Below are 26,196 nucleotides of genomic sequence, written 5' to 3' on the forward strand. Positions count from 1 at the left end.
CCGCCTGCCGCGCCCCGCCTGCTGCTGCTGCTGCTGCCGCCGCTCGCACCTCAACGAGGACACGGGCCGCTTCGTGCTGCTGGCGGCGCTCATCGGCCTCTACCTGGTGGCGGGAGCCACAGTCTTCTCGGCGCTCGAGAGCCCCGGCGAGGCGGAGGCGCGGGCGCGCTGGGGCGCCACGCTGCGCAACTTCAGCGCGGCGCACGGCGTGGCGGAGCCGGAGCTGCGCGCCTTCCTCCGGCACTACGAGGCCGCGCTGGCCGCTGGCGTCCGCGCCGACGCGCTGCGCCCGCGCTGGGACTTCCCGGGCGCATTCTACTTCGTGGGCACTGTGGTGTCGACCATAGGTGAGCGGCGCGCCCCTTGCGCGTCTTCCGTCTCCGCGCTTTTCACTTGCCGTCCCTTCCCCTGCTCAGTGGCGGGGTCAGCAGCCCTCGGACCTCTTCCTACCGTTGCCTACTTTTGTCTCAAGCTCTCTTCTCTGCCCTCCTCCCTCCTCCTGCTCCTTCTCTCTCTTTCCTGGCTTTCAGCGCGGGAGGTGGCTGGAAAGGCCCATCTCTGGCGCGCCCCCAGCGGTGACTCACCTGGCGGTGTAGTCTCGTGGGGAGAGCCCTCACCCCGGCGCGGGGCCGACCCGGGGCCGCCCGCGCTCCAGCACTTGCGCCAGCTCGGTGACCTAACCTGAGCCTCAGTGTTCTCTGTAAGACAACGTGTGAGAATATGCAGCAAGGGCCTGCTGGTTTCTTCCTACTCCCTCCCCACCCTGCCCCCGCCCCGCCTCAGTTTCCTCACTCGGACGATTTCGGAGGCTCGCTCTTCCTCCACTCTCGCCATTTTTCTCCCTTTCTCTCCCTTTCCCTCTTTATTCTTCCCCCCCCCCGCGTTTGCCCCTCGGCGTCCTCTAGCCTTTTGATCCTGGGAAGGACTAGCCCTTTCCCCAGAATCCCTCTCCTTAGATCTCCTTTTCACCCGCTTCGCTTGCAATCCACATCCCACTCCTACCCCCAAAGTCCGTTAGACGTCGGCTGGCCGGGACTTGAGCCGCTGCTGTTCCGCACGTCCCTTGGTTTTCAGCCTCCTCGCTCCCGGCCCCACTCCAGATTCTTCACCTCTTGCCTTTCCTTTGTCCCTCTCCCTCATTTCCAACCCACAGTGGCACCAAGGAGTGGCTTGGAGGGGTTACAGTCCCTCTATATTTTCCATCACCCCTTCTCCCCATTTCTGTTATAAACCCTTCATGTTTCCTCAACCTTACAAAAAGGAGTATTTGTATTTGTAAATACTCCTTCGGGTCCCCCAAACCCCAAAAAGCAAACCCGTTGCCGTCCAGTCGATTCTGACTCGTAGTGACCCTATAGGACAGAGTCGAACTGCCCCATAGAGTTTCCAAGGAGCGCCTGGTGGATTTGAAATGCCAACCTTTTGGTTAGCCGCGGTAGCTCTTAACTGTTAGGCCACCAGGCTTTCCTCAGTCCCCCACTCCTCCCTTTTCCGCCAGATTTCTGCCTCTGGGCCCCTCCTGCAGAGAGATTCCAAAGTTGCCGGTCTCCTCACCCCACCTCTTCCCTCCTCTTTCTTCCCCTTCTCTCTCTCTGTCTCTCTCTTGCCCACTTCCCCACACCCCACCTTTCCCTGGGCCCTGGGAGTCATGTGAAACGCAGCCCCCTCCGCGGTTACTCACCTGTATGGGGTGTAGAAGAAGTACAACGTTTTCACTTTGGCGAGACTCTGCGTATGTCCCACCAGCTCCTGCTCGAGTCCCAGGGTGGGAGAAGGTGCTTGGCTGGTGGCACCTCTGGTCCCCTCAAGGCACTGTCTCTTGGTGGTGCAGTTTTGGAGGAGAGGGCTGGGTTTGCTGGCTGAGAAGTGAGGGATTTCATAGACACCCCCTCGACGTGGGGGTTCTAGGGTGCTTTCGTATGCCAGCTCAGAGACAGAGGCCTGGACCAACTGACCTGTGTAAGCTACTGCCGCTGACTGTTTGGAGGCAGAGAGAAATGCTGCATCTGGGTGCAGGGTCTGAGCAGCTAGAGATGCCTCTCTGGGTGTAGATGTATAGTCTGGAAAGCGCTTCCTTTCCTTCAGTGATTTTTCATGTGTCATGCTTGGTCTGATTATTTTAAATAGAAAAGGCAAATATGGCACAAGTCCAAGGCACACAGAAATTGGATAAAAATACCCTTTAAAAACTATACCAAGTTGTTACGGTAATTAAAGATATAAAATGACCCCCCTCCAAAAAAATCCCCTTTTAAGAGCTGCATCAAGCTGCTATAGCAACTACAGCATTTTTTTTTTAAGTGCTTTAAAAGTACTGAGAATGCTTAGTTCTGGAGGATGACATCATGCATTCATAGCTCGTTATTGATCTGTGCTCTTTGTCTTGTCCACACAGCCTCTTTCTTTCTCCCACCTAGAGGCACACCTGTGCACACACTGGGTGCTCACAGCATTTTGCTCCAGGGACAGGTGCTGGCTTCCGAAAGGAACCCACAGGCTAAAGGGGAAGCTGTTGGCAGTGTCCTCTTCCCCTACAGGCTATGAGTCCATCCCACAGAGCTCCATTCCAGTGACCTGTGGTCTCTGTGCCTCTCACCCAAGCTCCCATCAATCCTTGGTTCATTGTACTTTGGAGGCAGTGATTCCAAACTCAGCCGCGGATTCTAAAGCTTCCCCCAGCTCTTTGCACAAAATCAAGTCAGCATGTTGGCAAATTTTTCCATGGCCCAGCCTTTAATCTACTGGCAGGATTGGCTGTTCTTTAGTCAGGCAGCAAGGAACTATATTCTCTTCCTTGATTTGTGTTTTTGGATGTAGGCAAGCAGTGTAGGAGGGCCACGCTGAAGCGTGTGGCTGTGTTACCAATGACCCAGCACACTGCTTCCAAAATCTGCTGCAGGGAGACATCCATCTCTGACGGGAGCAGCGCTCACGGACCCAGAGCAGCCTGTGGACAGCCCCGGGTTGAACTGGCCCTTTGTAGGGGTGCCAAGACAGCCACATGAGTAGCAGGGTCTCTGCTAGTTACCTGGTCTTGGGCAGTGGTTCAAATTGATCGCCTGTCAGTCAAATAAGTTCTGCTGAATCCTCAAATAGCGTGATTGTCATTTTAGCCTTCTCTTTGCAAAACGCACTTGGATGAGATTGAAGTAGCGACCTATATGTGTCAGTTTCTCTTCTGCTTACATGATTCGTTTCCCTTAAATGCCCTTAGTCTTCAGATACAATTATTGTTACTGATGCTTTATGAATTCAGCAGCTCAGGGAATGAAAGCTCCATCCAAAATGGACAGACAGGACTCTCCCCTTGCCAGCTCATCCAGAGAAGAGGAAAATGAGCACGTATTCCATTTTATTTGATTGGTGAGGGCAACACATTGTATACGGTTCATGCAACAGTGTGGAATTCAGGGGACCAAAATGATTTGGTTCAGCTACCTATAGGGCCCAGTCAAAAAGGAAATTTCTTTTGCGTGTTGTGCAATTAACCAGTTGCTATCAGGTCAGTTCTGACTCATGGTGACCCCATGTGTGTCAGAGTAAAACTGTGCTCCATAGGGTTTTCAATGGCTGACTTTTCAGAAGTAGACTGCCAGGCCTTTGTGTTGTGTAGACCCGGCTAAGTGATTCATATAGATTTTAGTATAGAAAACCCTTCTTTCATTCATTCTATAAATACATTGTGTGTGTCAGACCTGTGCTATTACGTTGAAATGTAAAAGCTTACTCTACATGGCAAAGGTTAAAGCATATTTCAGCATAGGTGCTGGAGCTCAGCGGTTATAGGTGACATATCTTCATCATCCTCACTAACGGTGGTTAGAACAAGAAAGGACCTTTGGTCTAATCCCGCGTGGCCCCGAGTGATAAGGGACTTATCCAAGGTCACACAGTTAATTAGGGGTCCAGCCAAGTCCAGAACCCAAGTTGCACGATGTATGTTCTACTAATTTCAGACGTATAACTGGCGGGCACTTTCTTGTTTGGTGCTGAAGCATTTAATAACAGATGTGTGTGTGTGTGTGTGTGTGTGTGTGTGTGTGTGTGTGTGTGTGACACCATGGCAGGGCTGGGCAGGAGGATTGGTCAGGCCAGCAACTGATTAAGTCCAGAGAAGGCTTGAAGGGTTAGACACATCTTACAGGTCAGATAGGCTGGAAGCATCTGGCAGGTCTTAGACAGCTGGGCAGGCAGGAGCCAGTAGGGAGAAGGGCAGAAACAGGGGCATTATATGTAGGAGACATTCTGACTCATGGTAAGCTCTGGTCCAAGGACAGACGCTGCTTGCTCTCTGCCTTCTGTTCTACTTGTGTGTGTGTGTGTGTGTGTGTGTGTGTGTGTGTGTGTGTGTGTGTGTGTGTGTAGAGGAGGGTAAGGAGACACAGGAGTTGGCCTTCAGCTAGAGGGAGACACAGAAAGGTTCAGGTGTGGCTGTCTATACTCCCGGTTAGGTGGAACACCATGATAAGGTGGAACATTTGTCCTGACACGTTTGGCTTGAATGGGGCCCCACATCTAGAGCTAGGTAGTTTGCAGTTACGTAGACACACACACGCGTCTACACAGCACAGACCCAGCAGGAAAATTTGCCAGTGGTTATTCAGAAGTGATTAAGGCTGTGTAAAAAGTCAATCTGAATAGTTCAAGCAAAATGAAAATCCACTTTGTGATCTAAATTATTCATATTGGTTGCTTACGCTGGATGAAATCCTGGGTAATTATTAATTCCCCCATTTATGCTATGTCACGCACTCCCTAGGGGTTGAAATCCAGTTTGTTTTAATGTGAATGCATCCATTTATTCATTGCTCCGTTTAACAAACATCCGAGACAAGCATAACTCACGGTGTATGTGTAGCTCTTGACACGCCATTGTCTACATCACCTGTGGTTATATACAAACTCCTAAAGATAGATCCCTTCATGGTACAGTTAAGCGCTCAACTACTAGCCGAAAGGGTGGTGGTTCGAACCCACCCGGCAGTACCTCGGAAGACAAGTCTGGTGATCTGCTTCTGAAAGGTCACAGTCTTGAAAACCCTATGGAGCCCAGTTCTGCTCTGCACACGTGGGATCACCATGAGTCAGAATGGACTCAGAGCCAACTAATAACAACAAAAGATAAAGATGGTGGCTGTGTTCTTTTAGAACTAAACGATATTCTTAGAGGCAGTGCTCCAGCTCACAGATGTTGAAAACAATCCAAAGAGTGTTAATCCATCATTTCACGTCCTAAAGGATGTTTTATTGGTTTACTTCGAAAAGATGAACAGGAAACGCTCCACTGGGGTTTTAATTGTGCAACGGCTGTCAGAATTACACGTGGAGAAGAGGAACATATTTCAAAGTCTCCCTCAAATGGCAGCTTGATATAAACAGAAATATTTTTCTGCTTCCTTTTATTAGGTTCTCTGGCAGCGTGTTGTAGCTATAAAGCTAAAATCATGCAGCTATAGAAGGGATGGTGTAGGTATGAGAATTGTCACTTTTGGCACTGCATAATTTAGCCTGCTGCTTGCAGAATTAGGCACACTTAATTATTCAGCCACAGGATTAGTAACAAGTCCTAACTCCCCGCCCCCCGCCCTTTTTAACATGGATTTTTTTCTTTTTTTTTTTTTTTCCAATGTTTTTGCTACAAAGAAAACTAAGACATTATAAGATTGAAATGTCACTACCACCATTCACATTCCGGTTTCCTTCTGACGTGTATGTGATCCAGCTGGAAAGATCCTGAGTCTGATACCTGGAGGGAAGTATGTTACCCAGAAGGTGAGGAGCGCCTCGACTCCCTCATTTCTCTCATCACCTATTTTGCATTGAAAAGATGACACAAAATGCTGAAGGACATTTAAGAAACAACGCATCATTAGATTTGAAGCTCTAACCGACTCATAGCAACCTTATAAGACAGAATAGAACTGCTCCTGGTGGTGCAGTAGTTAAGCATTTGGCTGCTAACCAAAAAGGTAGGCAGTTCGAATCCACCAGCTGCTCCTCGGAAATCCTATAGGGTGGTTCTACTCTGTCCTATAGGGTTTCTATGAGTCGGAATCGACTCAATGGCAATAGGCTTGGTTGTTGGTTTTATAGGTTTGCCAGGGAGCAGCTGGTGGATCCAAACTGCCAGCCTTTTGGTTAGCAGCTGAGCTCTTAACCACTGCGCCACCAGGGCTCCAAGTAGAGAGCAGGAAATGCATCTCTCATTCACTGCTCCATCCTCATTACCCAGCATTGCACCGGGCACATACTAAATACTCAATAACTATTTATCAAGTGAGTAAGAGAACAACTATCTCATCATATCACAGCCCAACACAACTCTTCATTTTTGCAGATTCCCCTGCAAAGGAAAGGAAACTAACTGATGTGTGCTGAGCTGCTTCCTTTTTGTTAACATTTTATCATCAATGTTGTTTGCGTGCCTCCTCATAGCTCTCACATACTAACTTTAAACCCGTTGCCATCAAATCGATTCTGACTCATAGAGACCCTATAGGACAGAGTAGAACTGCCCATAGGGTTTCCAAGGCTGTAAACTTTACAGAAGCAGACTGCCACGTCTTCCTCCCACAGAACAACTGGTGGGTTCAAACTGCTGACCTTTTAGGTTAGCAGCCGAGCACTTTATCCACTGTGCCACCAGGGCTCGTCACACTAATTTTTGTGGGTGTATAATATTTCATCTAGTTGATGTTCTGTAATTTACTACCCCTGTTGCTGGGTAGGAGTCCCTGAGTGGCACAGACATTTAAGTGCTCAGCTACTGACTGAAAGGTTGGTGGTTGAAACCTACCCCGAGACACCTCGCAAGAAAGGCCTGGTGATCTGCTTCCAAAAGGTCACAGCCATGAAGACCCTACAGAGCGCAGTTCTACTCTGACACACATGGGTTCGCCATGAGTTGAAATTGACCTAAGGGCAACTGGTTTGGTTGCCAGGTAGCTGGGTGGTTTCCAGTTTGGGGTATTTTGAGTAATGCCACAGTGATCATCTTTATGCATATGGCCTTTTCCTTGTTCTGCAATATCTCCTTGGGATGAATTCCCAGTGGTGGAACTGCTGAATTAAAGGATGTGGTTGTCTTTATAGTTATTGTGGCCAACCCCTTTGAAGGGACGGACTTTCTGGTCTCTCCCAAGCTGAGCCTATGCCTCTACAAAGCCTAGCCGAGCTTTGACAGTTATCCAGCTAATTGCTCCATGGAAACAGGCCACAAATCCACTTGATTTTCTCCAGGATTACACTTAGTCCCAGGGGCTGAGCTGTCCCCCAAACAAAGCTGTGGCTTCAGTGTCTCCAGCATCCCCTGCTTTAATGAGAGCTGCTTCCTAGAGAAGTTTCGGGTGAGTGGAAAGGGCAGGGAGGAGAAACAGACAGGAGCAGCTGTCAGGCCATCAGAGACTGAGGCCACAGGACTGGGTACTGTACCCTCTTCACTCCTGTTCCCTGCATTCCCGGGGATGATCTGCAACAACTCCTGGGCCAGGCCCGCTGAGGGAGAGCCTTCTTCCGCTCAGCCTGGAAAGGCCCCGAATTGCACCAAATGGAGCAAAGATACACCCTTAGAATCTTCCAGCTGGAATGTTGTTGTTGTTGTTAGCTACTGTCGATTCTATTTCAGCTCATGGTGACCCTATGTACAACAGGACAAAACAGTGCCCTCACAATCGTTATGCTTGAGCCCATTGTTGCAGCCACTGTGTCAATCCATCTCATTGAAAGTCTTCCTCTTTTTCGCTGATCCTCTATTTTCCAAGCATGATGTCCTTCTCCAGGGACAGATCTCTCCTGATAACATGTCCAAAGCATGTGAGATGTAGTCTTGCCATCTTTGCTTCTGAGGAGCATTCTGGTTGTACTTCTTCCAAGACAGATTTGTTCATTCTTCTCGCAGTCCATGGTATATTCAATATTCTTCGCCAACACCGCAATTCAAAGGTCAATTCTTTTTCAGTCTTCCTTATTCGTTGTCCAGCTTTTGCGTTCATATGAGGTGATTGAAAACACCATGGCTTGGGTCAGGTGCACCGTAGTCTTCAAGGTGACATTTTTACTGCTGTTAGGTGCCATCAAGTTAATTTTGACTCATAGAGACCCCATGTGACAGAGTAGAACTGTCCCCATAGGGATTTCTTGGCCCTCCCCAAGCATTTAGACCCTTTTATCAACAAAAGCCAACGTGCATCCCATCATAGAGAACAGGCAGTAGCAGAGCTGCTGTAATTGGTGGTGGGGCCAGAACCCTGCCCATGGGGCTTCCCCAAAGTCTTCTCCAAGGAATCATAGAGCTCCTCAAGACCAACCTGAAGACAGATGATTGAACTGCATTCTTTATTTTACGTAAGGGGAACTGGAGGCTCAGAGAAGGGGAGAGATTGCCCAAGGTCACATAGCGAGTCAGAGGGGCATTACCTGAGAGCTGGCACTAACCCAGACCCAGTTCCTGTCTTCCTGCTTATCCTTCCTGTGTGGATTCTGAGTTCCTTGACCTCAGGGCTTGAGCTCTTACCCTTTCCTGAGGAATTTCCTGAATACTGCCAAAGATAGATGATAGAGAGAGAGAGAGATGGATGGATGGATGGATGGATGGATGGATGGGTGGATGGATAGATAGGTATATAGATACATAGGTACATAGATAGATATCCCTACACAATACATGCACACACATGCATTCTGCCCAAACTGTAGGACAAGAACAGAACCAGATCCAGCCATGGTTCTCCTGAGCAGATTCCTAGGCTTCCAGCAGGGATGAGCATTAAGCTGTACATAAAGTTGAAAGAGAAGAGCTTGTAGAAATAATGGCGAGGGCACCTGAGAAGCAAGCAAAGTAAGCGGAGTGACTTGGAGATGTCCTCCAGGTAAAAACTCCTGCTCCATCTGACAGTGGTGGCATGGTAGCCTGAGGTCTGTGTTTGAAGGTCGCCTGAGGTCTGTGTTTGAAGGTAGCCTGAGGTCTGTGTTTGAAGGTCGCCTGAGGTCTGTGTTTGAAGGTAGCCTGAGGTCTCTGTTTGAAGGTAGAGTTTCAGTAACTGCCCCCACCCCCATCAGCTGGAGCGGGGCCCACTTGCCTGTGCTTGGCTGCCTCAGATTCAGTGGAGCTGGGAGACAAAGCATACGGTCATCAGTCTGTCCTGTGGTCACCCCCCAGGCCTTCTAGCCCTCCCTTTGTCCCTGCTCATCTCCACGGACTCCCAGCATCCAGAGCTGGGGCAGGGACTGCCAGCCAGCAAGCCCGAGCGTGTGTGAAGCCTGAGGTGGACGCATTGGCAGAGCCTCAGCCTCTGGTCGCCACCGGGGGCAGTGGCAGAACTTCTCTGTCCACTGTCAGCTTCTCTAACATTCTTCTCAGAGCTCCTTGGAGATCGCCACGTGGCATCTATCTTTCCCCCATGCGTGCTTGCTTCTCTGTGCCTAATTTGCTCCTTTTATGTCTCAAAAGTGATTGGCCTAAAACTCATCCTGCACTAATATGACCTTCTGAACAAAGAAAACCCTATGCCCAGATGGGATTACATCCACAAGTCCAAGGGTTAGGATTCCAACATACGTATCTGGGAGACACAATTCAATCCATAACACTGCCTCATGGGGTTACTCTAAGGACTGAATGAGCTGAAGGGTGCGAAGCAGTGCCTGGGGTGTAGCCAGCCCTCCATAAGCATCAGCACCCAGAGCTGGGCAGCTGTTCATTCTGTTTTCCTGTGCAGGAGGGAGAACAAGGCAATTCCCACCCTGGCCACACTGCCCTGTGCCTGCCCTCCTGGGCCCTCAGCCGTCCCTGCAGTATGTGGCATTGGCTGCACTCTGGTTGGCCACTGTCCCTCGGGCGTGCTATTACATAACTGGCCTGAGGGGGTGCTTTTTCAACTGCATTTTCTTTGGGTCTTCAGCTAGAATGTCTTAATAATGCCTCACATGCGTGCTCTCTTTAATCTTTTTAAAGTAACTCATTTGGTGAATAAGTGAAGAGTGATTGAGTGGTGGGTTAGACTCCCCAACCCCAAGAGTCCAGCCCTGGGCCAGTGCCAAGATGGACACAGGGGAGGGGAAGCCACAGCCTTCCGCCCACTTGCTCACCAGGTGGGCTGGGGCCCCCCGGAGCGGAGACTAGCAGAGAGGCCTAATCCTGGCTGAGGCCGCCCCACTCTCTTCTTGCAGGCGGAGCCGGTGTCAGGACTGTGGGTGGAGGAATGCACTGCAGCCAGCAGCCCCGTGATGGGTGGGAGCCAGGCTGCTGCTCCAGGCCCCAGGCCCAGACTTGTCCTGTGCCTTCACCCTGGGCTACCACAGCTCTGATGGCTGCAGAAAGCTTGGGGGCCCTTGTTCGCTGTCAGCAGCCTCTTGTAGCAGGAGCTGCAGAGCCTGCGTGAACATTTCCCCTCCATGCTGGCAGCCACGGCCTTTGTTCTTTGAATCAGAGGGATAACGGAAGCATCACTTGTCTCATTGATTGACCCCCCCCCGCTCCCCATGTGTCGTGCTTGCCAGTTTACTCTGTGTTTATCCATTTTTACTCAGGGATCGCCCCAAAAACCTAGGACAAGGAAGATAGTATTATTCCAGTTCATAGATGAAGGTTCAGAGAGGTTAAGCAACTTGCCTGGGGTCACACAGCACGTCAGTCAGTGGCAGGAGATAGAATCCAGGGCTCCTGACTGCCCAGCGTCTTCTCTGCTGCCCCTGAGCTGTGCACTACCACAGAGCGGGAGGAATCACAGCTCACTGGGGTCTGCTGGGCGGTGGGCACGGAGGAGAAGGAGGAGGTTTCAGTGCAGGCTACAGCACAGTTAGGGAAGCTGGGAGCTGGCGGTGCTGCCTTCCCTGCAGCGCCAGCGGCCACACTGAACCACGGGCTGGCTGCTTTCCATCCTCCGCAGCGTAGCACCTTTCTGTGAGGGGGCTGCCAAGCAGACAGAACAGGTAAGCGAGCATGGGGCTCCGGGCAGGGCCTCAGTAGAGCTTGGGTTGGTGCCTGTACATGCCGAGCTCCTGCCCAGAGAGGGGAACTCCATGACCCGAAGTCTCCCAGCCTGCCCTTGAGACGGCAGCAGTGGGCGCTGAGCGATGGGAAGAGAACACCAAAGAACCAGAAAGTCTGCACCTGAGCAGAGCAGCAAGGGAAGCCTCGGGGCTTGGCCAGCTCAGAACCGGGTCTCCCAAGGGCCTGCTGGTTTGGGGAAGGCCCTGCCCAAGGTTATGTCCCTGACCAGACATTGTGGGAATGCATAAAACCGAGCACCTGCCAATGCCCTCCACTTTCTGGCCACCTGTAACTACTGCACTCTGTCCCCACCGCTGCATTCTGGGTACTTTTAGCCTCCAGGCCATTGCTCGTGCTGGTCTCTCCAGCTAGAGTTCCCTTCCTTTCTCCCCATTTTCTACCAGGTGAACTTGGTCTTCAAGACCCAGCTTCAATGGTGCAACTGGAGCACAAGACCTTCTATGAAGTCCCTCTTCCCGTGCCCCCAGACAGGCCGTGATTCTATGTCAGTTTCCCCAGCTTTGATGTAGGCCTCTGTTAATGGATCAGGTGCATCTGAAGCTGGCCCAGGACCTGGCATGTAGTAGGTGTGCAGGAACTCATAGCTTCCTGTCTTCTTCCCATTCAGGAGCCGTGTCTTAGTAGTGCTTGTCACTGCTACACTTAATAATAACCGTAATAGCAGTCGTGGGGTGCCGAATGACTACTATGAAGTGGGCACTGTGTCTGGAAATGGAGGTAATTAAAGCGAAGAGGTAATTTCTGTAAATCACGGAGCGTAATGCTTGGCATAAAGTGGTGATTAATCAATATTTGTGGAATGGAGGGAGTGAGTGAGTAAAAATCTGCCGGAAATAAAAAACTGGACCCAGGCCGGGCTCCGGGAACCAACCAGAGCATCACCTCCAACACCCACGCCCACGCTGGCTGTGTCCTGGCCCCTCTGCTGGGGCTATTGGTTTAACGATCTCTCGGCCGCTGGCAAGCATGTAGCAGGGCAGCCAGCTCATTCTGTCTGGGGCTCCTCTGGCCCCAGTGCTGTCTCTGTGCTCCCTGCCCTGGGCCCAGCAGCAGTGAGGATGCCTGGTGGACCGGAATCCTTGGAGTGGGGCAAACCGGGCACTTCTCAGCCCCCAGGGGGTGGTGGGAAAAGTTGAGTCCTGAACAAGGGAGGCCTGGCTTGTGTCCTAGCTCCCTGGCTGACTCCGATTCCCCATCCAGCTCTGGCCCTGGCTGCATCCCCAGCCACAAGAAGGCCTCACTGAATTCTACCCTGCGGTCCAGCAGGTCTCCCTTCTCCCTTCGCCTGCCCATGGCACACCCCTCAGAAACTGGGTGTCGGTTCACAAATTTGGTGGAAGTTTAATGAGCAACTAAACCAGTTCCACAAACCAGGAAAAATCATCCCACGCAGACAGTCCAGCACCCTCACAACGCCTCCAAAAATATTTGGAGAAGCTTTTGTTGGAATTGGGTGTCCCGGCTTTCTGGAAAGTTATGGTTGAGATACACGCAAACCCTGAATCTCGCTCCACGTGACTTCCCCCTCATCTTTTCCAAATGGCCGCGATCTCTTTCCCTGCTGCCAAGTGTTCTGAATTCCCAGTGCCTGGTGTGAGCCTGCTTTGCTGGTAACACCAGGACCTGCCAGAAACGCTGCAGGCCTGAGATGGACAGACAGACACAAGTCTCTGCCCTTGGGGAGTGTTCTGGCATTTCCTATGAGGGCGGGGCACATTTTGGAGGCCAGGAAGTTTTTGATGGTTGGGTTCCAAACTGGAGGGCCAGGAAAGAAAGCTGAGATCACAAGTGAGCCATTTCTGAAGGAGACTGGAAGCTCTGGGTGGCGGACAGGGAAGACGACCCTGCCCGTGTCAGTGCTGGGTGAGACGGCAGGGCTGGCCCATGTAGCTCCCTCTGCTCGCCATTCCCCGCATTTCCCGTTGCTATGGGCATGGAAGTATTCGTGTGACTGTTTGTTTAGCGTCTGCCTCCCTTGCCAGACCCTGGGTTCCGGGAAGACGAGGAACCTGTCTGTTCTGTTCTGTTTTATCCCCCAGTGTCTGGCACAGTGCTTGGCGCATGGGAGGTGCTCCAGAAATATTTGTGGGATGAATGACAAGCTGGATGAATGGCTGTTTCCAAACTTCTCAACTCTACCCAGGCACCAGTTTAAGAAAAAGGAAAATGTGAAAGTCCCCATTTCTGAATTAGATGATTCACTTTGTAAAAGAAAGTGTCAGGGATTCATTTCAGGTCTTCTGTAAATAGCCAGGTACTCCGAGCCAAAAAAGCAAACCCATTGCCATTGAGTTGATTCCAACTCCTGCTGACCCCGTGTGTTGCAGAGTAGACTGCTCCATAGGGCTTTCTTGGCTGTAATCTTTATGGAAGCAGATTGCCAGGCCTTTCTTCCACAGCACTGCTGGGTGGGTTCGACCCACTAACCTTTAGGTTAATCAAAAAACCAAACCCACCACTGTCGAGTCGATTCTGACTCATAGCGACCCTATAGGTCAGAGTAGAACTGCCCCATAGGATTTACAGGGCTATAAATCTTTTTACGGAAGCAGACTACCACATCTTTCTCCCAAGGAGTGGCTGGTGGGTTCAAACCACCAACCTTCCAGTTAGCAGCCAAGCGCTTTAACCATCATGCCACCAGGGCTCAATTTAGGTTAGTCGTCAAGCACAAACCACTTATGCCACCCACAGACCCTATCCAGGTACCCCAGGACGTTTCAAATGAGTGTACATGAAGCCAGCAACTGCGTACAGTCCACTTATACTGTCATTTCTACCTTCAGATAAGCCCCAAACTCTAAGGCAGCCCAGACCCTAACGTCAAGGGAATTCAGGTCACGTTAGTGGGCGATTCAGAACAGTGTATACATAACAAGAGCTGAGGCGAGGAGTACATCCTGCACTGGCTGGAGCTGTGCAGAGGAGACAGGGGTCAGGGAAGTCCTCCTGGAGGAGTCCTGCAGAGGCTGGGTCCTATGCCCAACATATGGAGATTGCCTTACAAGCTGCTTGATGTGCATCGTTCAGCCAACTGGGCGAGGTGGGTATTGTGCCTGTCTCCATCTCAAGGCTGAAGAAATCGGCGTCTCCAAGCCACAAGCTGTAGTGCAATATAGTAGTGAAGGAGAGGGTGCCGAGGGCCCTGCTCCTGGGTATGAACCTCAGCTCTGTCATTCACTGATGCGTTGCCTGGCACATTTCTTAACCTGCTGCCATCACCTGCTGGTCTGCTTATTTAGTCACAGAAGACGTCCAGCTCACTGCCTTTCTCTCCACCCTTCCCCAGACCCCATTCCTGGTTGACCCATCCAAGAAAAGTCTGAGCTCACAGTTCCTTGACCATCTCATCTACAACGTTTCCTCTGTCCACTCCAGCCAGTCACTCCCAGGGTTCTACCTGCATCCTTGTTTTTAACTGCACTAACTTCAAATTTTTAGACTCCAAACATCTCACCTTCTGACCACCCCCACCATCCTTCCAGCTCTCATCCTCTATTGCCCCCACTTCAACAATCCTTTGACCTCCTCAAGACCTGTGGTCCACGAACACGCCTCCTCTTCTGTTTCTGTCATCTTTGGGCCCTCACTGCTTCTCTAGCCCAGCTTCTATTCACTGCCTTCGCAAGGACCCTGCACTTCCTTGCCCTCTACCTGTATGTTGCAACCCCCTCCCCAGTCTGCCACCATCAAAATGCCAACCAACTTTCCATCTATTCTTCACCTGCACTCAGGCAGCTGAATATGGCTGAAGAAGAACACACAGTGATGCTGGCTAGTCCCACCTTAAATTAGTGCCCTTGGGTACCATCTGGACACACCACACAGCAGCCCATCCTACCAAGTCGGTTCACTGTTTATCTCCCTCTTCATACCGCCAGCCTCCCACAGTCCTCACTCTCGACTAACGACCTTTCGTCAGACTTCATGGTGAAAATGTAAGTACGCAGAGACTCCCTTGTCTCTACGTCCCCAAATCTACTCCCCAGGTGCAGCTGCTTTCTCCCCTATTACTGTGGGTGAAGTGCCCGCTTTCAAATGCCTGCTTCATTGGGTCCCTCCCCCTTGAACTTTCACAAGGACTTTGCTCCTGCAAATTTGCTCCTGCTCCTGCCATTACCTGTCCCCCATGAGCCTTCAGCTTATACTCCATCAGCATACAAGCACGCCGTATTTCCATCTCTCTTAATAGATCCTCCTTGACTCCCATTGAATCAACTCGACAGCAACAGATTTTGGTTTGACCCCCAGATTGCCCTCCAGGTTCCTCCTCATTCCTCTGCTCCTCTTTACAGGAAAACTTCTCAGAAGAGCAGTCAATAGTCTCCCTTCTTCACCTCCCATTCTCTCCAAGATCCACAGCAGTCAAGATTCCACCTCTGCCTTCCCACGGAATCTGGTCTTGTAAGATCCCCCATGGCCTCCTTTGGGAGAACCCAGCGGTCACTTTCCTGCCTTCATCTTACTCAGTATCTGAACCACATCTGACATGGCCAAGCATTCTTGCTTCTCACTGTTCTCGTTTCTCTTGGATTCTGGGACACCATACTCTTGATTCTGGGACACCATACTCTCCTTGTTCCACACTGGCTGTGTTCCTGTCTCGTTTGCTGGGTCCCCTCCTCTGTGTAACCTCTCGTTGTTGGAGGGCCCCATACTCAGTCCTCAGACCTCCTCTCTGCACTCTCTCAGACCATCTCATCTCACCCGTGGCTTTAAACACTATCGATCTGCTGGTGACTCTCGAATGAATAACCTTGTCTTCCGTGCTAAGCTTGAGAACCACATGTCCAACTGCCCGCCTGACATTTCCACGCAATGTCTAATATGTATCAAAGCTTAGAGACCAAAATAGAACTCATGATTTCTAGCCCCAGCCCACTTCTGACTCTTTCTCTCCCAGCCTTCCTCATCTCAGGAAATGACACCATCAACGAGGAGATATCCTGATTCCTCTTACTCCCTAACCTTCCATATTCAGTCCACCGTCATGTTCTGTCAGCTCCATCTGCAGAATACATTCTGATCCCATCCACTGGTCTCCACATCCATCACTACCAGCCCAGTCTAACCACCACCATCATCTCTCACTGGGACAACTACAGCAGTCTCCTAACCAATCCTCCAGCTTCCTCCCTTCTGCTTGATAAGCTGTTCTCCACACAGTAGCCAAGGAGATCTTTAAAAGCGTAAATCAATCAAGTGTTTCCCTTGCTTGAAACCCTCCAGCGACTTAGCATTGCACAAAATCTGACTGTTTACTGTGACCTGCAAGGTCCTGTGTGATCAGGCCCTGCCCCTCTCAGCCTCACTGGTACTGCTTTCCCCTTTGTTTAATTCCCTACTGCTAAATTGACCCTCTTGTTAGACCTCAGGAGCCCTGGTGATGCAGTCATTAAGAGCTTGGCTTCTAAGGTTGGTGGTTTGAACCCACCAGCAGCTCCGTGGGAGAAAAGACTGGTGATCTCCTGTGAAGATTGCATACAGCCTAGAAAACCCTACGGGTCAGTTCTACTGTGTCATATAGGGTCGCTAGGAGTTAGAATCAACTCAACAACCACAGCAACATTAGACCCCAGGACATTTGCACTTGCTGTCCCTGCTCCTCAGAGCACTGCTCCCTGAGTTTGGGCATGGCTGACTTCTTCTCAACCATGTTCAAGCCTCTGCTAAAATGTCACCCCTCTGTGGGGTCTTTCCTGAACACCCTGACTACAGTAGTGTCCCCACCCACCCCAGCCGTTCTCCAGCACGTCACCGTCTTATTGTCCTCATAGACACCCCACTTTGAGAAATTATCTCATGCACATCTTTGTTTATTGGTTGTTGACCTCTGTCCACTCCCTGCGCCATGAGAGCAGAGTTCTTGTTTGTCTTGTCCACTGTCATGGTCCCGTTGCCTAGTACAGCACCTGGTGTTCGCTGAATAAATGAATGAACTTCCAAAGCTTCATTTTTAGCCTCGTTAAAACAGAAATAATACTAGTGCCTATCTCGCAAGGCTGTTGGGGGAACCCAATGAGACGATGAGTGTAGGTGCTTAGTCTGGCCCTGGCCTTTAATGAGCTGTTGTTTTTATTGATAAGTAATTGGGCTGAGGTCACACAGTGAGGGCAAAGCTGGGCCCTGAGCCAGGTCTCTGACCCCATCTTTTGCTCTTTCCAGTACGTCTGCCGCTGCCCCTTCGGGGAACTGTGTGAGCAAGGTCAGGAGGCAGGCCTGTGCCCAGCATGCTGGGCACTTCTGTTGCAACCAGCTGGCCTTAAAACATGTTAAGGAATGATGACGGGTGAGACTGGCTTAATAGGGTGAGGTCAGGTAGGAGGGCCTTGAACGCCAGGCAGAAACGTTTAGACTTGGTCCGGGGAGCAATAAAGCCAGTTGCATCTAGTGGACTCTGACTCACAGCGACCCCGTGTGTGTCAGAGGAGAACTGTGCTCCATAGGGTTTTCAGTGGCTGAGTTTTTGGAAGCAGATAGCCAGGCATTCCTTTCGAGGCAGCTGTGGGTAGACCGGAACCTCCAACTGTTTGGTTAGCAGCTGAGCACAGTAACCATTTGCACCACTCCAGGACTCCCGGGCAGCAGTAGGGAGCCATTGTAAGTTCTTGAGCAGGAAATGATAGATGGTGAGTGTTTTAGAAGAGCAGCCTGGCTGATTAGTCACTATATAGTTATGTCATTAATTCAGGCAGCCTACTTAGTCTAAACTGTCAGTCTCTAGACTGCCTGGAAATGACCAGATAATTGTCAAGTCTCTTATTTTGGCTGTTCACTTTGAACATTTAAATCAGCCCTCAGCCAGCCGTCCCCATCACTTTATGGAGAGCTTACGTGTCTCTCTGGGTGGTAAATCCTTGAGGAGTAAGTACCGAGTGCTCTATATTCATCTCTGAACAGCTCTGCGATTCTAAACTCATTCAAGAGGATTGCCAGCGTGTATTGTTTCTTCATGAGCGCTAAGTGGCTCAGGATCTATGATAGTTATAATTTTGTTTTATAGCTACTGGTGTACACACTTTGAAAAAGGACTTAGTAGAATTTGGCACTTAGGCTTAGCAGCCACAAACAGGTCTTTCTCAAAGTGATGTCTGCCTCACAGGATCATGGGGAGGACCTTCTTGCAATAGGTTGAAGGTCAATAAATGTTTGTTCATTTGTTGACGCAGCAGCCCAAGATCCTGAATATTTGCGTGCAGAGTGAATTGAGTGGAAGGGGCTTGGACTAGAGACTGAGGGACCGTGTGGCCTTTGGAAAGGAGCAGGAGAGGAGGTGTGAGAGATGTTTTCAGGTGCCAAATGATAGGACCTGGAGATTAGCACTTAACACCACCTCTGCCAATCTTGGGATTCCTGGTTGCCTTTTCCTCCCTGTGGTGAGATGGATAGCTTTTATATGGCCTTTCTAGCCATGGTCTTGTAACTCCCACCAAAAGATTGGGTGGCCCTAGGCTCATGGAACAGCTTGCTCATAATACAAATAAGGTGCGTGGCACCTTGTGGAGGTGGGATCAGGCAAACAAGGTGTATGGAACCCTAACGAGGGGATTGGTCAGTTTTGCCATCCCACTATGCTTAAACTGAGTCGTCCCAGAGGTGGAAAGGAGGGACCTCACTACCACCAAGAAAGAAGAGCTAAGAGTGGAGCATGTCTTTTGGACCCAGGATCCCTGCGCTGAGAACCTCCTAGACCCAAGAGACAGAGAGAGAGAGAGAGAGAGAGCTGTAACAACACCAGAGATGGTGAGAGATGGCGAGAAGCGGCTACAGAGAAGCGATAGCAGCAGAACCAGAAGACTGGCGTGAGACGGCGCAGTGGGCTTTCCTGCCCATGGAGCAAGGCAGTTACAGTGGGTGTGCTGACCCACGGAGTGAGGGAGCCCAACACCTGCGGGCTGAGTCTTACTGGTGGAGTAGGGTGCCCCCAGGCACTTGTTGGCGGAGCTAAAGAGCTTGTAACATTTCCCTGAGCAGGGCAGAGACTGGGCCAGCCCAAGAGTCCTGAGGCACCGAAGAGCAGGGAGAGTCCTGCTTGTGGGCATGGCTAAGAAGAGGCTGTCCTGATCAAAGAACCGGATCCTGAATCGTTTCTGATCCTGAATTGCAACTTGTTACTTCTTTAATAAACCCCATAACTGTGAGTATTGTCTGTGAGTTCTGTGTGGCCATTGCAATGAATCATCAAACCCAGCAGAGAAGTAGAGAGTGCTGTGGGAGGGATAGCTGGTGTCAGAATTGGAGGGTGGAGGGTGGAGGTATGTTTGATCTCTGCCTCATCGGAATCAGCTTCGGGCTGTTGATGCTGATAATGATTCTCTTCCCCTTGTGAAGTTAGATGAGGACGTCAGACACTTCTGCCCCGCCATTTTTTACACTTCTGTATTTCTTGGCATCAAGGCCACCATGAAGATCCAGAGAAAGGGGATGACCAAGGGCCTGGGGACCCCTACAGTGCATCTGGGGATTTGTGTGCATGTCTCCTAATAGAGGGAGACAGTTGAAGATGCTGCAGCCATGCAGGAGGTGGGAGGGAAGTCAGGCTGAGGCTGGACCCCCTCCTTAAAGCTGTGCTCAGCAGGGCGGCCCTCCCTTCCCTGCTTGGAGATCGCTGAGGGCAACCTCCTGTGCCCCGCAAGTGGGGAGAGCATTAGGTGGGGAATGAAGCAGAGGTTGGGGTGTTGCAATGACCTTACTTCATGGCATCTTTGTCCCCAGAATCACCTCCACCTCCATTTAAATTCCTGCTTTACTTCTTTCTTAATGTTTTTCCATAAAATGCCCTCTCTGGTTTATATAGCTGCTTATGGCTGAAGGGCACCCGAGCTGCAGACTTGGAGCTGGTACTGTGACTAATTCTATTCCAGTTCCTGACCCTGCCTCCCTTCCCAGGGCCAGCAAGGTAGAAGGAGGCGATACAGGCCCTGCAGGGAGAGCCCAGCTTCTCCATGTAACAGGACTGAATAAGCCAGCATCTGCAACGCTGTGACTCTTCTCCTTTGTAATGTTTCCAGGGATTTCAATCCAGGGAGTTGCCACTGTAATGAAACATGTCATTTACAGCTAGCTCTTCCCAGTCCCTTGGAGCTATGCACAGGGCAACCTGTAGCTGGAGCTGAATCTTAAATTAACAGTCTGCCTTCCCCAGAACTGGCACCAAAATGTGTTTATGCATCAAGGAGTCCAGAACTAGAGAACTCCAGAGGGACTTGAGATATGGATGTAAGGGATGTGTGTATGCATATATGATTTCACATTGTACATTTTCCAGAACACTTATCAGGCCTGTATTCCAATTTGGCATCCAGAAAACACGATCTCCATTCATCCATGTAGTCAACATATATTTATTGAGCAACTGCTGTGTGCCAGAATCTGCTAAAATCCCCAGGGATAGAGCAGTGAGCAACTAGACAAAGTCCCTGCAGTATGGAGTATTATTCTAGTTGTGGAGACAGTCAATAGACAAACAAATAAATACATATATGTTGCTGTCGTTAGGTGCCATCGAGGTGGTTCTGACCCGTAGCGACCCTACGTACAACAGACTGAAACACTTCTCGGTCCTGTGCCATCCTCACAATTGTTGTTATGCTTGAGCCCATTGCAGCCACCATGTCAGTCCATCTCATTGAGGGTCTTTCTCTTTTTCGCTGACCTTCTACTTTACCAAGTATGATGTCCTTCTCCAGGGACTGGTCCCTCCTGATAACATGTCCAAAGTAGGTGAGACAAAGTCTTACCATCTTTGCTTCTGAGGAGCATTCTGGCTGTACTTCTCCCAAGACAAATTTGTTCATTCTTCTGGCAGTCCATGATATATTCAATATTTTCTGCCAACACCATGATTCGAAGGCATCAATTCTTCTTTGGTCTTCCTTATTCATTGTCCGACTTTCCCATGTGTATGAGGCAATTGAAAACACCACGGCTTGAGTCAGGTGCCCCTTAGTCCTTAAAGTGACGTTTTTGCTTTTTAACACTTCAAAGAGGTCTTTTGCAGGAGACTGGCCAAATGCAATACATTGTTGGATTTCTTGACTGCTGTTTCCACGGATATTGATGGTGGATCCAAGTAAAATGAAATCCTTGACAACTTTAACGTTTTCTCTGTTTATCATGATGTTGTTTATTGGTCCAGTTGTGAGGATTTTTGTTTTCTTTATGTTGAGGTGTAATCCACACTGAAGGCTGGAGTCTTTGATCTTCATCAGTAAGTGCTTCAAGTCCTCTTCACTTTCAGCAAGCAAGGTTGTGTATCTGTATAACGCAGGTCGTTAATGAGTCTTCCTCCAATCTTGAGGCCTCATTCTTCTTCCTTGAGTCCAGCTTCTCGGATTATTTGTTCAGCGTATAGATTTGAATAGGTATGGTGAAAGTATACAACCCTGATGCACACCTTTCCTGACTTTAAACCACGCAGTATCCCCTTCTTCTGTTCGAATGACTGCCTCTTGATCTATGTACTGGTTCCTCATGAACACAATTAAGTCACTGCTCTGGAATTCCCATTCTTTGCAATGTTATCCATAATTTGTTATGATCCACACAGTCAAATGCCTGATGTTTACAGATGAGGAAACTGAGGCAAAGAGAGGTCAAGTGGCTTTCTGAGATCAAAGGGCTAGCAAGTGGCAGAGCTAGCAAGGGACAGAAGTATCCCTGACTCCTCTGTTAGTGTCCCCCCTAAAGTTAGTGCTCCATGAATGATGAGGAATTTTGAGCTATAAAAGTTACTTAATAAATAACTGAGTTGGGAAAAGACATTGATCTGTGTCCAGACCTCCCAAAGGTTCATTCTCTGGCCACAGCCTCCCTGGGTTCCTCCAGGGGAACCTGCTTTACAGTTTCAGGGTCCTATAAACTGGCCCCAGCCTTTCCAATTTGTAGCTAACGCTTTCCTCCCTGAAGGAGCCCTGATGGCACAATGGTTAAGCACTTAGCTGCTAACCAAAATGTTGGCGGTTAGAACTCATCCAGTGGCTCCATTGGAGAAAGACCTGGCAATCTGCTCCCATAAAGATTACGTTCTAGAAAACGCTATGGGCCAGTTGTACTCTGTCACATGGGGTTGCTGTGAGTCAGAATCAACTTGACGGCACCCAACAAGAACAGCAACAGCTTCCCTCGATGTACCCTCAGCTCTTGCCAAACTGCTCAACCAGACCTTGTACTGTCCCACTCCTGTGTCTTGGTTCACGGCCTGGTCTCTGCTGGGGTTGCCCTCTCCTTACTTCTCTTCTTCATAGATCCCAAATCCACGTAGCCCTCACCATCTGCTTCCTCTGTAGAGCCTGCCCTGATCATTCAGGCTTCGATGACTGCCTTCCTTTTGCTTCTGCCACAGTGATTACCCAATCACCCCACCATCTGGCACCACCGCCCCACCTTGTTATCTTATCATATGTATGACTTTCCTCCCCACCCCACCCCCCAGACTGCAGACCCTGCCCTTAAAAAATAATGATAAGATGAATTTGTTCTAATTCGTTAGAATAATATATGCCCATTATAGAACATTTGAAAAAGAGAGAAGCATAAAGAAGTGAAAGAAAAAAAAATGACCATATTTCCACTGGAATAGAACTACTACCAAGATTTGCCTGTGAGTCTTCTTTCTCAGCACAAATTTTGGATCTTGCTTTTGGCGTATTTACATATAATGTAGAAATCAGTTTTTCTTAAGCGTCCCTGTTGTTGGATGCATAATATTCCTTGGAGAGAATGTGTCATAGCTTGTCATAAACATTACTGCGCCCCCCACAGAACCTAGCCCAGGGACCTCCCAGGAGGGCCCCAGTGAAGACTATATGAGTGAGTAATTGGGTTGTCTGGGGGGCGGAAAGAGGGTGGGTTATGTTTGGTGCCTGGTTCGTATTAGCTATGGGGGATCCATTTAGGAGGCTGGAAAATTACAGAGTGCTGAAACTGTGCCCACATCTGCCAACAAAGGCATTTAAAACAAACCCCATGAGATTATAGCTTTTGCAATCTGTGAGTTACTCAGACAGGAAAGTGCCCAGGACTGATACGCTTCAGTAAGAACCCTGGAGACAATGGCGCAAGCCATCTCTAGGGCCTGGGAACGTAGGGTTTGAAGGAGAAAGGCTTCCCCAGGCATTGTTCTCCGTAAACAATCCCTATAAATCACAGCTAGCATGGCTTAGGGCCCACCAGAGATGCTGGGTTCCTGTGGTTGTGAGGCCTTGTTGATGGGACAGCTCTTCAAAGGGAAGCTTCACAGGTGGAGACTATACTGAGAATTGATTCAACAAGGATTCTTTTGGTCTAGCTTTATCCCTGAGACACCGAGGGTCTGTCGTGGGGGAGGTGGGGATGGGGCAGTGAAGAGGGGACTGCTTGCATGTCTGTGTCTCTAACATCAAGGTGAAGGTCTATTTTTGTTTCTAGTGCTCTCCTCTAAGGCAGTAGAGTCAGTCCAATAGACGGAGAGGTGAAATTTGGTGGTGGCATTTCCAGAATGTTGCCTGACATTTGCTGCCACCAAGAGCTGAGGGGGAGCAGGCCCTGGGGACTCAGCACCACATCTGGGGAGCCCCTGCTCCCAGGAGCAGTGATGGGCTGTCCTCCTGGCCCATCAGTTGAGAGAACTTCTGCCCACCTCCTGTCAGTGGCAGAAGTCGCTGTAAGAATGGAAGCTGACTGGACAATGCCTCCCATCTGTAAACATCCCTTTACAGATCTCCAAAATCATAGTGACAGAGGGGAGAGGGAGGGAATGACCCAGCCCCCTCCCCAGCTGGCCAGTCCAGCTCCCAGACCAGTCTATGGGCAGTGTCCAGGGATGATCTCACTCTCTGCTCTTTTTCCCGAGGAGCAAAGAGAGCACACCCTTGGGGAGTACACCCCGCTGCCTCTCGGGGTGTCCAGCCATGAGCAGGAGCACCCAGAAGTGAAGCTGAGCTCCCAAAGGATTTCAACTCTGAGAGCCCAGCAGTGACGTCAGAGACCTGGGGGAAGGGCAGCCCCCGTCCGCGGTGTGGGGACGCGGAGTCACGGACACAAATTCTGACACCCTCCACCCTTATTCACTAAGTGACCTTCCACAAAGCCTCTCTGAGCCTCCAGCTGTACATCTGAAAACCGAGGATGGTAGCGCCTGCCTCACTATATAGCTGTGATAAGGGGTGAATCAATTGTGTGTGAAAATTACCTCAGAAACCATAAGACCTCAATAAGCCTTAGTAAGGAAAGCTAACAGCATCATGAACAGAGCAAAACAAATGTAGCTGTGGCCTGTGCTTGTTATAGGGGTGGTGGTTGCTATTTGTGACAGGATCTGTGATATAATAATACCAGTAATATAATGTACATTGATATATCTGCTTAAGGAGTCCCTGGGTAGTACAAACATTTAAGACGCTCGGTTGCTAACAGAAAGGTTGGAGGTTTGAGTCCACCCAGAGGCACCTCAGAAGAAAGGCCTGGTGATCTACTTCTGAAAAATCAGCTATTGAAAACTCTATGGAGCATAGTTCTATTCTGACACACATGGGGTCACAATGAGTCAGAGTTCATTCAGTGGCAACTGGTTACGGGTTATATCTGCTGAAGTAAATTGAAGTTTCCTCCTCAAATAATCCCTTTAGGGACACATTCACTTGCTAGTGTGTGAACTGACCCATGTGTCTGTCCACCCAGAAGTATGAAGGGTGCCATTCCGTTCGCCTCTAGCCAGTGCTGAAAACCTGTAAGCTTTCCCGTGTCTGTTTCTTGCTTGTCTCTGTGACATACATCCCGGTACCCTCGGGTTCTCTGCAGGCAGCAGTTGCCTGGACACCTTCCCCTGACCTTGGTACTCTCACCTCACACATTCCTCTGCTAAGGACCTCAAAGTGGTGGCAGGGATTTCTCTGCTAGAACAAGAATCTACACAGCGTGGCCAGGGACCATCTGAAATCTCTCCTAGGCTCCTGAAAACCCAGCCTGGCTGCAGGACCCCGAAGAAGCCCAGTGCTGATGGAACCCATCCCCAGAAAGCCCTCCCTCAGAGCGCCCCCGGGAAGAGGAGCAAGAAGGGAGGGTGGGTGGCAGAGGCATTTGACAATTTATCAAGATTGATAATTAGTCTAAAGACTAATTTTTTAAAACCAAAAAAGCCCCTTTTTGTTTATTGAACACCTACTAAGTACCCAGGTATTGTGCTGCATCTGATGAAGACTAGAAACGTGGCTTGTTTGCAGAGGCACTGGTCCCTGGGCTCCTTGTGAGAAGCAGTCGGCCTCCTTAACCTCAGGTGCTCTGGGAACAGTAGACTCCGGCCCTGCGCCCGGAGCCCGGGTGGAGGCTGAGGGGAGCCAGCATCAGAGAGCACCTGGAAGACAGGCAGCATCCTGAGAACCTGGGACCTGATGGTGTGGGCTCAGCTACAGAGCCCAGCAGGGCTGATGGAAGCAGCTCCTTCCTTGGCTGCCCCCCAGCTCGCCTGGGAGGCCATTGCTCTGGGTATAAACAGTCCCCTGCAGTTAGCAGGATAAATATAAACACAGCCTCCTGATCAGGGCTCAGAATCTAAGCTTTGCATCCTGGGCCCCTGCTGCCGCTGCTGCTGTGAAACACAAAATGAGCAGGGATGCAGCAGTGCAGGGCTTCTGCAACCAAGCAAACTGGAGCCCAGGGGGCATCGAGGCCATCCCCCTGCCTTCAGACAGAAATGGGGCAGAACTGCCCTGGGAGAAGGAGAGTCAGTCTGGATTTGAAAGACCACCTTAGATTCCATGTATTTGGTGGGACTATTGTGATTTGGGGGTTTTTGGAAATTGCTATTTCTTATTATATAATATATAACATATTATATATGACTAAAAGTCACTTTAAGGACTAAGGTGCACCTGACTCAAGCCATGGTATTTTCAGTCACCTCATATGCATGTGAAAGCTGGACAGTGAATAAGAAACACTGAAGAAGAACTGATGCTTTTGAATTGTGGTGTTGGCAAAGAATATTGAATATTCCATGGACGGCCAGAAGAACAAACAAATCTATCTTGGAAGAAGTACAACCAGAATGCTCCTTAGAAGCAAGGATGGTGAGACTTTGTCTCACCTACTTTGGACATGTTATCAGGTAGGACCAGTCCCTGGAGAAGGACATCATGCTTGGTAAAGTAGAGGGTCAGTGAAAAAGAGGAAGACCCTCAATGAGATGGATTGACACAGTGGCTGCA

General features: G+C 49.9%; 1 protein-coding gene across 1 annotated transcript in view; it reads left to right on the plus strand.

Annotated features, from left to right (window-relative positions):
* Positions 1-6: 6 nt before the first annotated feature.
* Positions 7-26,196, plus strand: part of KCNK12 (potassium two pore domain channel subfamily K member 12) — a 48,015-nt gene continuing 21,825 nt past the window's right edge. The window contains exon 1 of the mRNA XM_004369483.1: positions 7-347. The gene's annotated coding sequence lies outside the window, so the exon portion shown is untranslated. The remainder of the gene's footprint in view (positions 348-26,196) is intronic.

This window comes from Trichechus manatus, unplaced genomic scaffold, assembly GCF_000243295.1.
Source record: "Trichechus manatus latirostris isolate Lorelei unplaced genomic scaffold, TriManLat1.0 scaffold00005, whole genome shotgun sequence".
NCBI lineage: Eukaryota > Metazoa > Chordata > Mammalia > Sirenia > Trichechidae > Trichechus > Trichechus manatus.